Here is a 13,771-nt window from a genome sequence, read left to right as displayed (position 1 = left end):
AAAGAAAAGAAGAATTACATCTAATGCAAAACATTTAAATGATTTTGCTAATTCTTATCATTTGAATGATAGAGTCAAAATCATTACCATACACCTTTTTTTCTAACAGATACAAAACTTATTCAAAAATAGATAGGGTCTTTATTTCTAACCAGATGGTAACAGATTTAATTAATTCCAAAATCATTTCATGTCCTATATCTGATCATAACTCAATTGTTTTTGAATTCATGACAAAAAATACTCATAATGTTCAGATCAAAAGGATACCAGCATACTTAACTCAGCTAAAAGACTATAAAGAATATATACTTTCAGAAGTACAACATTTTCTAAACATAAATAATACTCCTGAAGTCTCCATTGTCTATGTTTGGGATGCCTTAAAATCATATCTATATGGACAAAGTATCAGATGGTATAATAACAAAAGGAAATCTTGGGATAAGGAATTGTTAGATATTCAAAGTAAACTAGACTCTTATAAACATAATAATAAAGAAAATATTATGGACAAGAAAGTTATTGAAGAAATAAACAAACTAAATGAGAAATACAAAGAAATTTTAACTCATAAAGTTAAAATAACTTTAGAAAAATACAAGTTTTTGTCTTATTCAATAAGCCCCAAATACTTACATAGACTTAAAAATAAAACAAAAAGATTGAATAAACAAAACCATATCAAATAAATCTTTTCTCTAAGGAAAGAAGAATGTTTCTAGTATACCAGAAATACTGGATGAATTTAGAAATCACTTTCACAAGATTAACCATAACAACATTAACATGGAACCTAAAGATAAAATAAAGGAGTTTATAAACACAAACATGAATAAAAAGCTTAATAAACAACAGATTAAACTATTGGACAAGAGTATTTCATATACAGAAGTTATTACACAAATAAATAAGCTTAAATCAAACAAAGCACCAGGTAATGATGGTATTATACCAGAGATATATAAAATCCTTTCTAAAACTACATATTCATTAATACATAAGGTTTTTATTCTGGCCCAAACTGAGTTAATAACCCCCCCCCATCTTGGCAATATACATTTATTTCACCAATTTTAAAACCTAATAAAGATCCAACTAGATGTTCTTCATATCGACCCATCTCATTACTTAATGTTGATTATAAAATGTTTATGAGTATTTTTGCTGATAGATTGAAGACAATTATCCCAGGCATTATAGACATAGATCAGATGGGCTTCATTGTAAATAGAAATACTTTTGATAATATAAGAAGAACTTTAACATTAATTGATTTTGCAAATAGGAAAAGAAAGATTTAACACTTATTAGTCTTGATATAGGTTCAGCATTTGATTCAGTAAGTTGGGACTATCTGTTTACCTTACTGAAGTGCACAAATTTCTCTGATGCATTTGTAAATTTAATTGAGCATTTATACAAAGGAACGCTGGCTTATATTAAGGTAGGAACATATGTTTCACAAAAAATACCCATTCTTAAAGGTACAAAGCAAGGATGTCCACTTTCTCCACTATTATTCACTTTAGTAATGGAGCCTTGGGCTAATTTGATTAGAAACAGTACTGACATAGAGGGTTTTGAAATAGAAGAAAATACAACATCAAAAATTCAACTTTTGCAGATGATGTTCTAATTACATCAGCAGGATCTAATTCTTCTATGCAGTCTTTATTTGATAAAATGATGAATTTTAAAAGTATTTCTGGTTTAATATTCAATGAAGAAAAACTAAAATACTACCTATATATACACGAAAAATACTCTCATTAGTGATTTTACTAAATATGTACCCAACTCAGGTCAGATAACTTATTTAGGTATAATACTATCTAAAGATATTAAATCTATTATATATAATAACTATAATACCTGTTTTCTTAATATACAAAATCTTTTTAATACCTGGAATAATATGTTTTTTACTATGGAGGAGAGACTTACAATTATTAAAATGATAATATTCCCCAAGATTTTATACTTAATACAATCAATAATACTTTCACCTACAAAAATAACTATCAAGAAACTGAATACACTAATGTTAAATTTCTTATGGGCATTTAATAGACCTAGGATTGCATTAAAGAAACATACTAATAGCTGGTCTCAAGGGGGTATTTCTTTTCCAGACTTTAATTTATATATTATCTCTTCTATTATAAAAGTTATTACTTTATTAATAGATCGGTCATATGTTGCAAAATGGAAAGATTATTGGGAGCTAATTAGTATGCACTTCATGAAAATCTCCTTAACACATAAAAATATGATTATAAATAACTCCATGTTGTGGTTGCTAAAGGAATTTTGTACTTCATCTATTACACCTAAACATATGGTCTGTTACCCATTAAATATTATTATTAGTTATCGTAACTTTATATTCATGCACCCTAAGTATAGGGAATGGAATTTTATTGTATTCCCTATAATTTATACTCAGGGTATGCTTATGTCATCTACTTCTGAAGGAGCTCATTTAGCTATAGATAATAATCTAAAGTACTGGTATCAGCTGATATCTGATAATAAAGTTAAAAATCTAGATTTCTTAAAACAAGAATTTGATCTAAGAGAAACTTGCTGGTTAGAGGTTCAGATCTTTAGACAACATCTCATTGATAGAATAGATCTAATGTCTACAACAGTTAAATAATCTATTCCAAAACTGATCGATTACTTGATAATAAATTTACAGCATAAAGTTTCTGATAAAGGTAAACTTTCATATATACATAAAATTATCAGACAAGAAACTTTTTACAATGTAGATTCACACTGGAATTATTTCACCTCTATTAATGGGGACCCACCAACTCAACAAGATAAACAATATATATTGGAATCTGCTTATAGAACTACATCTTCCATTGTCTGGAGACTTTATACATGGAAATTTTTACATAGATCTTTTTATACACCTTTGATGATGAATAAAATTAATAATAAAGATAATCTATGTAAGAGATGTAATGTAGAAATTAATGCTGACTGGGCTCATATGTTTTATGACTGTATGAAGTTGAAAGAATACTGGAAGTCAATTAATGAATTTTGCAGGCTCTTTTACAGATAATTTCATTATTTCTAAGTCTCTTATATTATTCAACACACCTGTACCTCAATGTGTTAAAAAGATTAAGCTTCCCTTGTTATGATCTATCCTAGCAGTGGCTAGGAAAATAATAACTAGAAATTGTATTTCAGATACACCTCCTTCGTTCAATGAATTTAAAAATGTTATGAATATAATGTGTCATATGGAAATAAGCACAATTAGAATGAGAACAACTAGAAAAACATCACATTTTATTGTATGGGATAATTTACAAAATTTGTTAAAAAAATTCTAATTTCAATAGCACAGTATTTTAGTTTAATTAATTGATCTGATTGTAGTGGATGTCTTTGTAAATACTTTAGTTGTTTTGTTGAATATTATAATAATACCTATTTTTAATTATTTGTATAAAATTGTTATGATATTTCTCTTATATGTTAAAACAATAAACTTGTTTTAAAAAAAAAAAATAAATAAGCTGTTGTGTAATATGATACTTTAGATATTGGTGTTGATGTTTGCTTGTGATTGATCAGTTACCTGTTCTGCGTTATGAGGGAGTAAACCTACAACCACATTTCAAACTGAATGGGAAGGCTCTTATTAATTTCCCAAACCATTCCTTGGGATTACCATCATAAACTCAACATGTATTATATCTGTGAAAAAAAACATCTTAGCTGATTTTTTTCCAGCGGCAGTTAATTCCATTTTAGTTATTTTTAGATCACACCCTAGCAGCTCCCTTTTCCTTTCATATTATTAGTTAGTGTGTTACACATTGCAATACAAACTACTTCTGGCAAGATTTGCAGGAGTGACTTTGTGGCATACAATAGTAACTCGAGAGCATCCAAAAGCATTTTATCACTGTCTATAATATATATCCTGCAAACTATTCTATTATGTGCTGAACAGATATGGAACACTTAAAAGTATGTGCATACATAATTCCTTGTGGGTATCATGCTTGTAAAATATCTAATTAAGCTGTAGCATTCTGTATAAACATTTGTAATATATTACCTGATTTTAATATTACAAAAAAGAGTTTTATTGAATGTGAATCACTCTTTAAGTAATCATTTACATTTAAATCCGTATCTCAGTTTGTCAGCAATTATCACTGTCATGCCAACACTGACAGGCTAGTACTGATATACATTCTATGACAAATATATATATATATATATATATATATATATATATATATATATATATATATATATATATTTTAAGTTAGTATTTTGTCAAACCTTGTACAGTCATTTTACAAAATTTGCACACTGTAATATAAAACGGATCAGACATTGTACTGCATGTGTGCAATCCATTGAGAATGTTTTCCTTTCTCTGAATACACTATACAGTCAGACAGAATATGTCATGTTTTTGCCCATCAGCATACCCATAGGGACAATCAGCTGTCATGAAGAAGGTTATATAGTGAAAGAAATAGCAGAACACTTAAAAATGAAACAACTGCTTAGGCAGATCATGAATTGTTTCTTAGATCTGGCAGTGATGATAATATTTCCCTCAGTTTATTGTAATTGTGGAGAAAATCCCCTTGAGATTGGAAGCAGATGGCACTTAATGGAAATTCTGTACACATAACCGAGTTTATACAAAACAACATTTTTAAAATGAATATCATGATATGTTTCTGTCATCATTTGATTCAGAATATCGTATCATTTGCTCCTGTCCCTAATGATAAAGCCAGCAATAGCCAAAGCTATATTTTTTATAGTAAAATTGTTTTATTTAAGGTATTCTCCATTTCCTTTAGTTGAGAAGGAAATTAATCCTTGAATAATGAAATCAGCAGAGATTATTCTCAAAAATGCAACTTGTCACATGACCTTTAATTTAGAATGCTATATCTTTTAGAACCAGGCACTTCAGAAACATGCAACAAAATGTACTTTCTAATATACACGTGCAAATATATTAAAGACAACAAGCAGTTATTACTAGGCAAAAGACAACATTTTATAGTTCTTTTCATGTATTTGACATTAATTACAAATTAATAAATAAATCGCAAAATGTAGAAGGCTATGATCAGGTCTCTGATCATATTCACCTTTTTATGTGTTTATGACATGGATGCAAAGAAACTCACCTTGAAAGAAAAGCTCAACAGGTGAATCTTGGCATCCACGTAGAGAACACAGAAGAGGGGTTATGATCAGAGATCATAATTCTTTGTAATGTATGGAGCTTTATTCGTTCCATGTACTACCAGTTATAGGAAACAAAATAGTGTAGGAAAACAATAGACTTTACCAGTTTTCAAAGTTTTTGAAAGCTAGTAAAACAGAACTGCCAAAAACATAGTAGGCACAGACAAAGTACCACTTTGAAGAACAAAGTTCTTTCAAAGGTGTTAGTTTGTACATAGGTGTGGCTTATGAAAGTATTTAACAGACTTTAAAACTATATTACCTTCTGCCACTGTCCTTTGACATTCAGCACTGTTAGCTGTTAGGTTCTAATGTGAAAACCAATCTTAACAGTGTTTGAAGTTGCTTACCAAGCTTTTATTAAGCACGTCTAAACGCTTTAGAATAAATCACACAGAATAGATATCTGACAGTTACTTTACAAACATATAGCTTTTCCCTGATTCTGAAGCATAATTGCAACATTCTGTGCAGTGTAAATTAAATACACGTGCGTATAAACTGCTCTGCAGAGTTTGTACCAAATGTGAAGTATCACATTTCTACGGAGTCTGCATGTCCTTTCTGTGGTCTGGGTGCTCCAGTTTCCTCCCACATCCCAAAGACATGCTGTAGGTGGATTGGACACTCTAAATTGGCCCTAGGTGTGAGTGCGTGTGTGTTTGTGTCTTCTGTGGAAGGTTAGGCGCTAGGCTGGCAACTCTACACTGTAAAGCTCCACTGCCAATCATGAGCAGACAGGTGATCAGCTGTGGCGACCTCTAACCAGGAAAAGCCGAAAGAAGAAGAAGTAGATTGTTACAGGGAGTGTGACATTTTACATTTAGATTACTGTAATGTTTGTTGTACTATATACTGCTTAACATGTATTTTGTTCCTTTTCCCTTTAAAAATGTCATTAGTTCTGAAAAGTACACATCAGCATATTTGTTAATATGTTCCTGTGAAGAGAGCAACCTGTTCACTTGAATTACTTTCATAATTCTCTTCTTTCTATCTTTTTATTTACTGGGGAAGTGCTCTCATCAATATTGACCCATTTCAGACTCAGCCCAGGTGAAATACAAAATATTTCACAAACAAAAAAAAACATATAGAAATGTAAGCAACAACAGAGTAGTTCAGACTGATTACAGAGAAAAAAAATGTGTGTATACATTCTAGTAAATCAGCACAGTGCAATGTAAAATCAAACAGGGTGTAATGTACAATATATACATTAGTTTCTAAAGCGGGTCGATTTTCAGTAAATCTTGAGAAAGGAGAAGAGACTGTGAAGGAGATAGATGAGATGTCCTGTGGTGAAGCAGGAGCATTTCGCTTGGATGAAGACGTGCTTTCTGAGTTGAATTTTGAGTTTGGAGTAAGTGCTGATTTCCTTAATGTCGATGAGGAGAGCTTGTCCAAGAGAAGGTGCCTGAGACGAGAAGGCATGAACTTAATTCTATGGCTGTATTTTCACCCTAAGTACCCAGTGCATAAGCATCCTTGTCTTTCAATATCTGGAACAGAGCTGTGAAAGAAAAAACAATATAGAATGTCACAGAACATGAAGTGATGAGTGGCTGTTCAAAACTCATGCTACATTTATCCTTCCTGATCAAGTACTTTCATTGTTTTCTTCCTGTAATATATTAGGCAGTCAGTCTTAGTCTCCTTTACGTGCTCCTTTAAATTTTATTTTCCAAATCCCTGCCTGCTTCTGGACCTATACCGCGGGATATTTTTTTCACTATTTCATCTCAGTTCTTCTGTGCTTCCCTTTCCTTATTCTAGTCCTGTCATCATTGATAATCATTTCCCTGCATATTAAAATTTCACAATATTCCAAATGTGTTAAAGACATTGTGCAACTAGTCAGTTACTTCAACTATCCAGTCATCGACAACACACAAACACACATTTTTCATTTTTACTTCCTAGTGAGAGTGAGAATCCTCTGTGTGACAGCACAAGAAAAGTATATTTAATATCAATGGCAAAAAAATGGTAAATGTAAACTTTAATGAAATATCACCTCTAAGTGCATCAACTCATACCTTCTAGAGTAAAAAGCATTGCAATCAACACATGCAGATTACTTACAACATTTAGGTACAACCAATCACAAACTTCCTGCTCTATTCAAATGCAATTTAAAATGACACCTCTTAAAAATCAATAATAAAATATGTATCAGCATTTTCCAGAAATGAGGTTTGGAAACAAACCAATCTGGCCAGATACATCTTCAGGGAGGGTCAGGTAGGAATAGTAATTTGAGTTAAGATGGCATTTCAAGAAAGTAAGGGTATTGGGGATAGAAGGGTTAAATTGGAAACAAACCAATTTGTTTAGGGACATCTTCAACAAATGGTCAGGTAGGAATAGCAATGGGAGTTAAGATGATAGTGCAAAAAAAAAAAATTAGTGTGGGGACAGAAGGGTTAAACTGGTAAAGTAGGAGGGTTGGAAGGAAATGAGGTAAGTGCAAGGAGGAGCTGAACTGATTTAGTGTGAGTGTAACTAGGTAAGTGATCAGATTTTGTCATCAGCTTGCTGAGATAAGTTCTACTTCCAGCCAAGCTTTAGGTGTTTGGAACATAAGTAGGCCTTGGGGAACAGTGGAGGCATGGTGGTATTGGGTGAGAGAAATTGTTTTTTTTTTTTTTTTTTTTGCTGAGGATCCCTGGGCTATTGGAAGACTGGTAGTTCTGTTTATACTGACTTGAGTACTGTTTGTGGGGTATCTTATGGTTGGGCCCATGAGGTCGGTTAAGAGGATCTTAGCATCCACTAATAAAAGAAAAATATAGAGTAAATAAATACATAAATGTCCAGTGGGTTGAGCTAAGAGGTTGCTGTGGTCTCATGTTTGAAGTCCTCAGGATGTCATTTTGAATGGTAGGGAACAATGTGATAACATGTGATCAGTTTCTATCTATGATGAGGACAAGTTTTCGTGTTGGTTTCCGGGAGACAGGTTTTCCACTCATTCTTTGTGTATTGAAAGGGTATTGGATTTAGCTAGGGAAGGCAGATTAATTGAAGTCATCAAAAGGGAGGGTTGTTGGTCATCAAATGCTTTCTTGTCTTATATTTGATAATTGGGTACAGTGACAGGTTTAATATTAAATTATTTTTTAGGAAAGGAAATCTCATGTTGGTCATTTTTGTAAACTTGGACTCTGCCTCTGTACTTTGTTGGTGTTTTTCAGTTCATTTGGTTTGGGGTTACACTGGAGCCAAGAAGTTGCTCTTTTTTTGGTAATATCCACTGGGTGGCAAAAGGGTCTGTAGTTAGGTTGGATGGCACACATTTGAATTGGCACTGTTTCAGATAGCTTTGGGATCCTTAGAGTCCTGGTGTACATTTGGCAGGTAACAATTTCAGAATAATTCTGAAGTTGCAGTGTGTAGTTAGGATAAACGAGGATCTGTTTATTTAAAGAGGTTACACCTGGGAATGTGTATTGTAAGGTTGGAGGTAGAACCATGGTTATTTTGGCTTTGGAGAGGACTTATTTTTTTAATTTTAGGCTAGTTATATAACTGGCTACTTTGGGTATTTGTATGATAGGACATTGGGGTGTCGATGACAGAGATCCAGTTTGGTTCAGAGAAGATGAGGTACACCTGAGTGATTTTGGTGGGACCTCTGTAATGTCGATTTAGGTTTGTTTTGGAGGTTTTGCTGAAGGATTTGGAGTGAATGAGGGGGAACTGTCTGTGTTACGCCTGTTGGTGGAGAAGAGGGGAAGGTTTTTCCCTCTTTTCTTCCCCCCTCTGGTATCTAATGTTTAATTCAATGAGTTGGAGAATGAAACTGAGCAATGGGACATAATCAAGCAGAGGTGAGGACACTGCTTGATAAGTAAAAATAAGTGAGTGGAGGTGAGGATGCTGCTTATTTGGTTAGGGTGAGCAAGTTTATACTTCCCTAGTAAATGGTTATATGAATGTTCATGCTGTGATCAATAAATTAAAATATTGTTCAATAAAGTTATGTTTGTGGATGTTTAATAAAGGTCATCAAATGTCTTTTGGTGTGGCATATTTATTGAAGGGGACTGGGACAAATGAGGTTTGGGAAGAAACCAATTTGCCCAGGGACATCTTTGGGGAAGGTCAGGCAAGAATATTAGGGGGATTTAAGATGGTAGTGGAAGAACATTAGTGTGGTGGGGTTGGAAGGGTTAAATTGGAATGTAGGAGGGTTGGAAAGAAATATAAGTGCAAGGAGGGGCTTAACTGGTTTGGTATAAGTGTAACTGGGCAAGAGATCACATTTTGGTGTGAACTTGCAACCCACCCTCCCTCCCTCTTTTAGGAACATTGAAGATTGTGTGATTATTTTATGGGTTTGGTGTTTAGGTGGAGAAGAGGAGCAGGCTTGTCCCTCTTCTAATGTTTAATTCAATGAGTTGGGGAATGAAAGTGAGCAATGGGAGGCTGCTTGATAAGTAAAAGTAAACAAGTGAAGGTGAGGATGCTGCTTATTTGGTTAGTGTGAGTGAGGTTACACTGCCCTAGTAAATGGTTATATGGATGTTCATGCTGTGATCAATAAATTAAAATATTGTTCAATAATGTTATGTTTATAGATGTTTAATAAAGGTCGTGAAATGTCATTTGGTGGGGTTTGTTTATTGATGGGGACCAGGACAAACATTCATTATTCAAACTCTGTGGTAATAATTAATCAATAAACACTACTTCATTATACAGGAAATATTGTTTAACAAAATAAGGCTCACTTTCTGAATATGCCACCTGTTGTAGGAAAGAAACTTTTAAAAGAGAAACATCATGCCCATGCTCCAGATTCATTTACATAGCTATTGCTATTTACTTCATTGAGATACTCATCTACACTTACAGTGAACTTCCTACTAGCGTGTCCAATATACACTAAATTACATTTCAAAGCACAGATGACCACTTCTTTGTAGTATGTATACTGATAGCGAACATCCACGTTATTACTAATATATTTAAACATGCAAAATATATGGGCCAGACAGAATAAGTTCCAAACTGGAATGCATTTTTCTTGGAATTTATTCTCTTGCAGTTATGTCTAGTAATATAATCCTTCAAGGTCTTCTCTCTTCTATAAGTGACACAGGTGCTTGTAGAAAAAATGCTTTGTCCTGTCCAAAGTACTCCCAGCCCTCTGTTATTATACTTAATATTCACTCTGCCTTATTATTATTATCTTCCATAACGCAATAGCACATATTCTGCTTCTCTCTCTCTATCATAATTATCATCTTCTTCCAAAGAACAAACATAACCTGCTGTATGTGCATCCATTCTCTTGCATGTCAGACACTTTATTATGGTTTTCTTCCACTAAATTTTTAATGTATTCATGCCACGAAAATCTCATAGCAATTTCTTTAGCCTTCCTTAAGAAATCTGTTTATTTACTGCATCCCCTCATTGCTCTCAGCAGCTTCCCATATGGGACAGCACAAATCATAGCATACAGGAGGGTTTTATTACTGTCTACCTTGCTGTAAGGCTTGTTACATATCTCTTGATCAAAAACACTTCTGTGTGTTGCATCCAGAACAATTATATATACTTATTCATCTCATAACAAAAATTAAGCCTGAATCTGTTGCTTTTTAACTTATCTACAAAAGTGCCAATTGCTGTCCATTTTTCCTAAAAAGGAAATTGTCAGTGTAACAAAACTAGACTACCATCTAATCCTTGAAATATTCCCAAAAATACATAAAGGTCACTTCATGTTGGCTAACTCCATGAAAATACTATCATAAGGGGAGTACAGTTTTACCTGTTGCTGTTCCTGACTTTTGCTTAAACATATCGTCAGAAAACAAAAAAGAGCATGAATGAAATAAAATTCAATAAGTTCACAAACAGAGGTATAGTTATAGTATGGTGAAAGGTGCAGCTACCCCAGGTATAAAGTGTTAGGGAGGGCACAATCAGGAGATGCCAATCAACAGGTAGTGTAGTTCTGGTATTAATTTCTGTACCAGAATTTTTTTTTCCAAATTTTTTTTTTTATTTTTCAAATATATTTGAATGAATTCCATAATTATTTTATAGTGTCACTGAATGATAAGACTTTCCCCCAAGGGCTGTTGATAAATGGCTATAGATAAATTCTTTAATTCTTTAATTTTAATTTCCAATAATGCTGTTGTCTTTAATAGGCTGTAGAAGTCTTCCAAAGTTGGTATTGTGTTTGTATTCCATCTTCTTGTTATACATTTCCTTGAAATTGCAAGTATAGTCCATACTAGATACATGTTTGACCTATTCAAATGAGGGCCTTTGTTCACATTTAATAAAACAAAAGTTTTAGTTAAATAAAATGATTCATTAAATAAAGCTTGTAGAAAGCTATTAATACCATTACAAAATGGCTTAATTTTAACACAGTCAAAGAAAATGTGGTTCCAATCTGCAGTGTGCACTTGCTCACATCTTCAACATATTCCTTTTATGGAATAACTAATTTTATTGATTCTATCTGGGGTTAAGAATGCTCTGCACAAGCATTTCCAATTAAAAACTTTCCAGTATTGTGTAAAGGATGTATATTTTATCGATAATAAGATATTTGTTTTGATATCTTCAGTTAATTATATTGATTGTCCTTTTGTTATATATTTCCAATATGAGGTTTTTGGTGTTGTTTTATAGTTTATCAATATTTTGTAATATTTTGAAATACTGTTTCCCATGTCAAAGTCATTATGTTCGATTTCATTTATGTATTTCATAAATTTAGATATTTCTTTAAATGAAGAATTGTTAATTATTCTACTTAAATCTTGTGAATATGACAGAATACTCTGTAAAGTTAGCCAGTCCTGTTGTGAAATTTTGTATGTTGTTTTTATTACTTGCATATCTAAAACTTTTAGTTATTTGATACATTGGAGCCAACAAACAAATCCTTTATGTTCCCAGGAACTAATAATTTCATCTATATCTTATGTGGAAAGTTCTTTGTGACTATAACAGGTGTTAAAAGATCAAACCAGAATTTTAAATCTATATTTGCATTAATAATTTTTCTAAATGAGTCAATGTAATAATTAATCATACAAGTTTTAGTGGGTTTAGTTATGTTATGTTGCATACTAATACATAATATGTGCCATGGCAAATTGTTTTTATCTATTTTATTTTATTTATTTGTAAATCAAATTCATTTATTGATGTTGCAGTTAGTAATTCTTTCTAATTTGCAGAATAATTTGGATTTATCCAATCTGAGATTGTTTTAGATATCGATGCTTTTATATATGTTTCTATATCAGGAAAGTTTAATCCTCCCTGTTTCCATGGTCTAATATGATGTATTAAAACTATTCTGTTTCTTTTGGGAAACCATAAAAATGTTATTAGGCATGAATTTATTTCTTTAAGTATATTCCTTTCTGGTAATAGGTGCATTGCCAATGCTATATTTAGGATCTTGGGCAGTAAAACCATTTTTATTAACAGTAGTCTATCTTCAAATGTTAATATTATTTTGTTAAATTTTTCCACAGAGATTTTAATTGTATTGATATTATTGTAGTTTTGTGTGACTAATTCATTATTATCCTTGCATAACTCAATTCCTATATATTTTAAGGTGGATTCTTGTTTCCCTATGATGTGATCCCCCTTAGTCTGCAGCTCTTTTTTTTATTTAAAATAAAAATTTTGATTTTGATTTTGATTTTTTGAAATGGAGTCCTGAAGTCATGTGAAATTTGTCAATTAATATATCTACTTCTTCTAATGTCTCTTTCATATTAGATAATGTTAGTAACATGTCATCAACAAATAGCATTACTTTAGAAATTTATTGTTCATAATCATCTATTTCTTTGATTTTTATATTGTTACAAATTGAATCTACCAATATTTCAATTGCCAGAGCAAACAGAATTGGTGACACAAGACATCCTTGTTTAGTGCCTTTTGTTATATGTATAGATTCAGAGGTAAAATGACCTAATTTGACATACACTAAATTATTTGTATATATATATATATATATATATATATATATATATATATATATATATATATATGTTCTTTAGGAGATGAACAAAGGATGCAGAAAATTCAAATAACATAATAATAATACATAGTCTAAATAACCTAAAAAGGATTTAACTTTATTATATTTAAATACCAACGGCTTAAAAAATCCTAGCAAGAGATCAAATCTACTGAAATATTTGAAACTGAACAAAGCACAAATTGTCTTCCTTCAAGAAAGTCATTTCAAAACAAATGACAATTACAAATGGAATCCTAAACTAGAAGAGATAAAATATTTGCTGCCTATGACTTACACTCTAAAATCATTCATTTCTCAATCACTCCCTGCCCCTTTTCAGACCACAATTCATTGATACTAAAAGTTCAAAATGGGTACAAACCATTAATCTTTAACTCCAGAATTCTAACATACATAACTAAAATTAAAGAGTTCAAACCCTGGTTATTATCTGAATTACAGTTCTTCTTAGATATTAATTACACCACAGAG

The sequence above is a fragment of the Protopterus annectens genome, chromosome 1.part0 (assembly GCF_019279795.1).
Source record: "Protopterus annectens isolate FY-2018-M chromosome 1.part0, PAN1.0, whole genome shotgun sequence".
Classification (NCBI taxonomy): domain Eukaryota; kingdom Metazoa; phylum Chordata; order Ceratodontiformes; family Protopteridae; genus Protopterus; species Protopterus annectens.
This window is presented reverse-complemented; position numbering follows the sequence as displayed.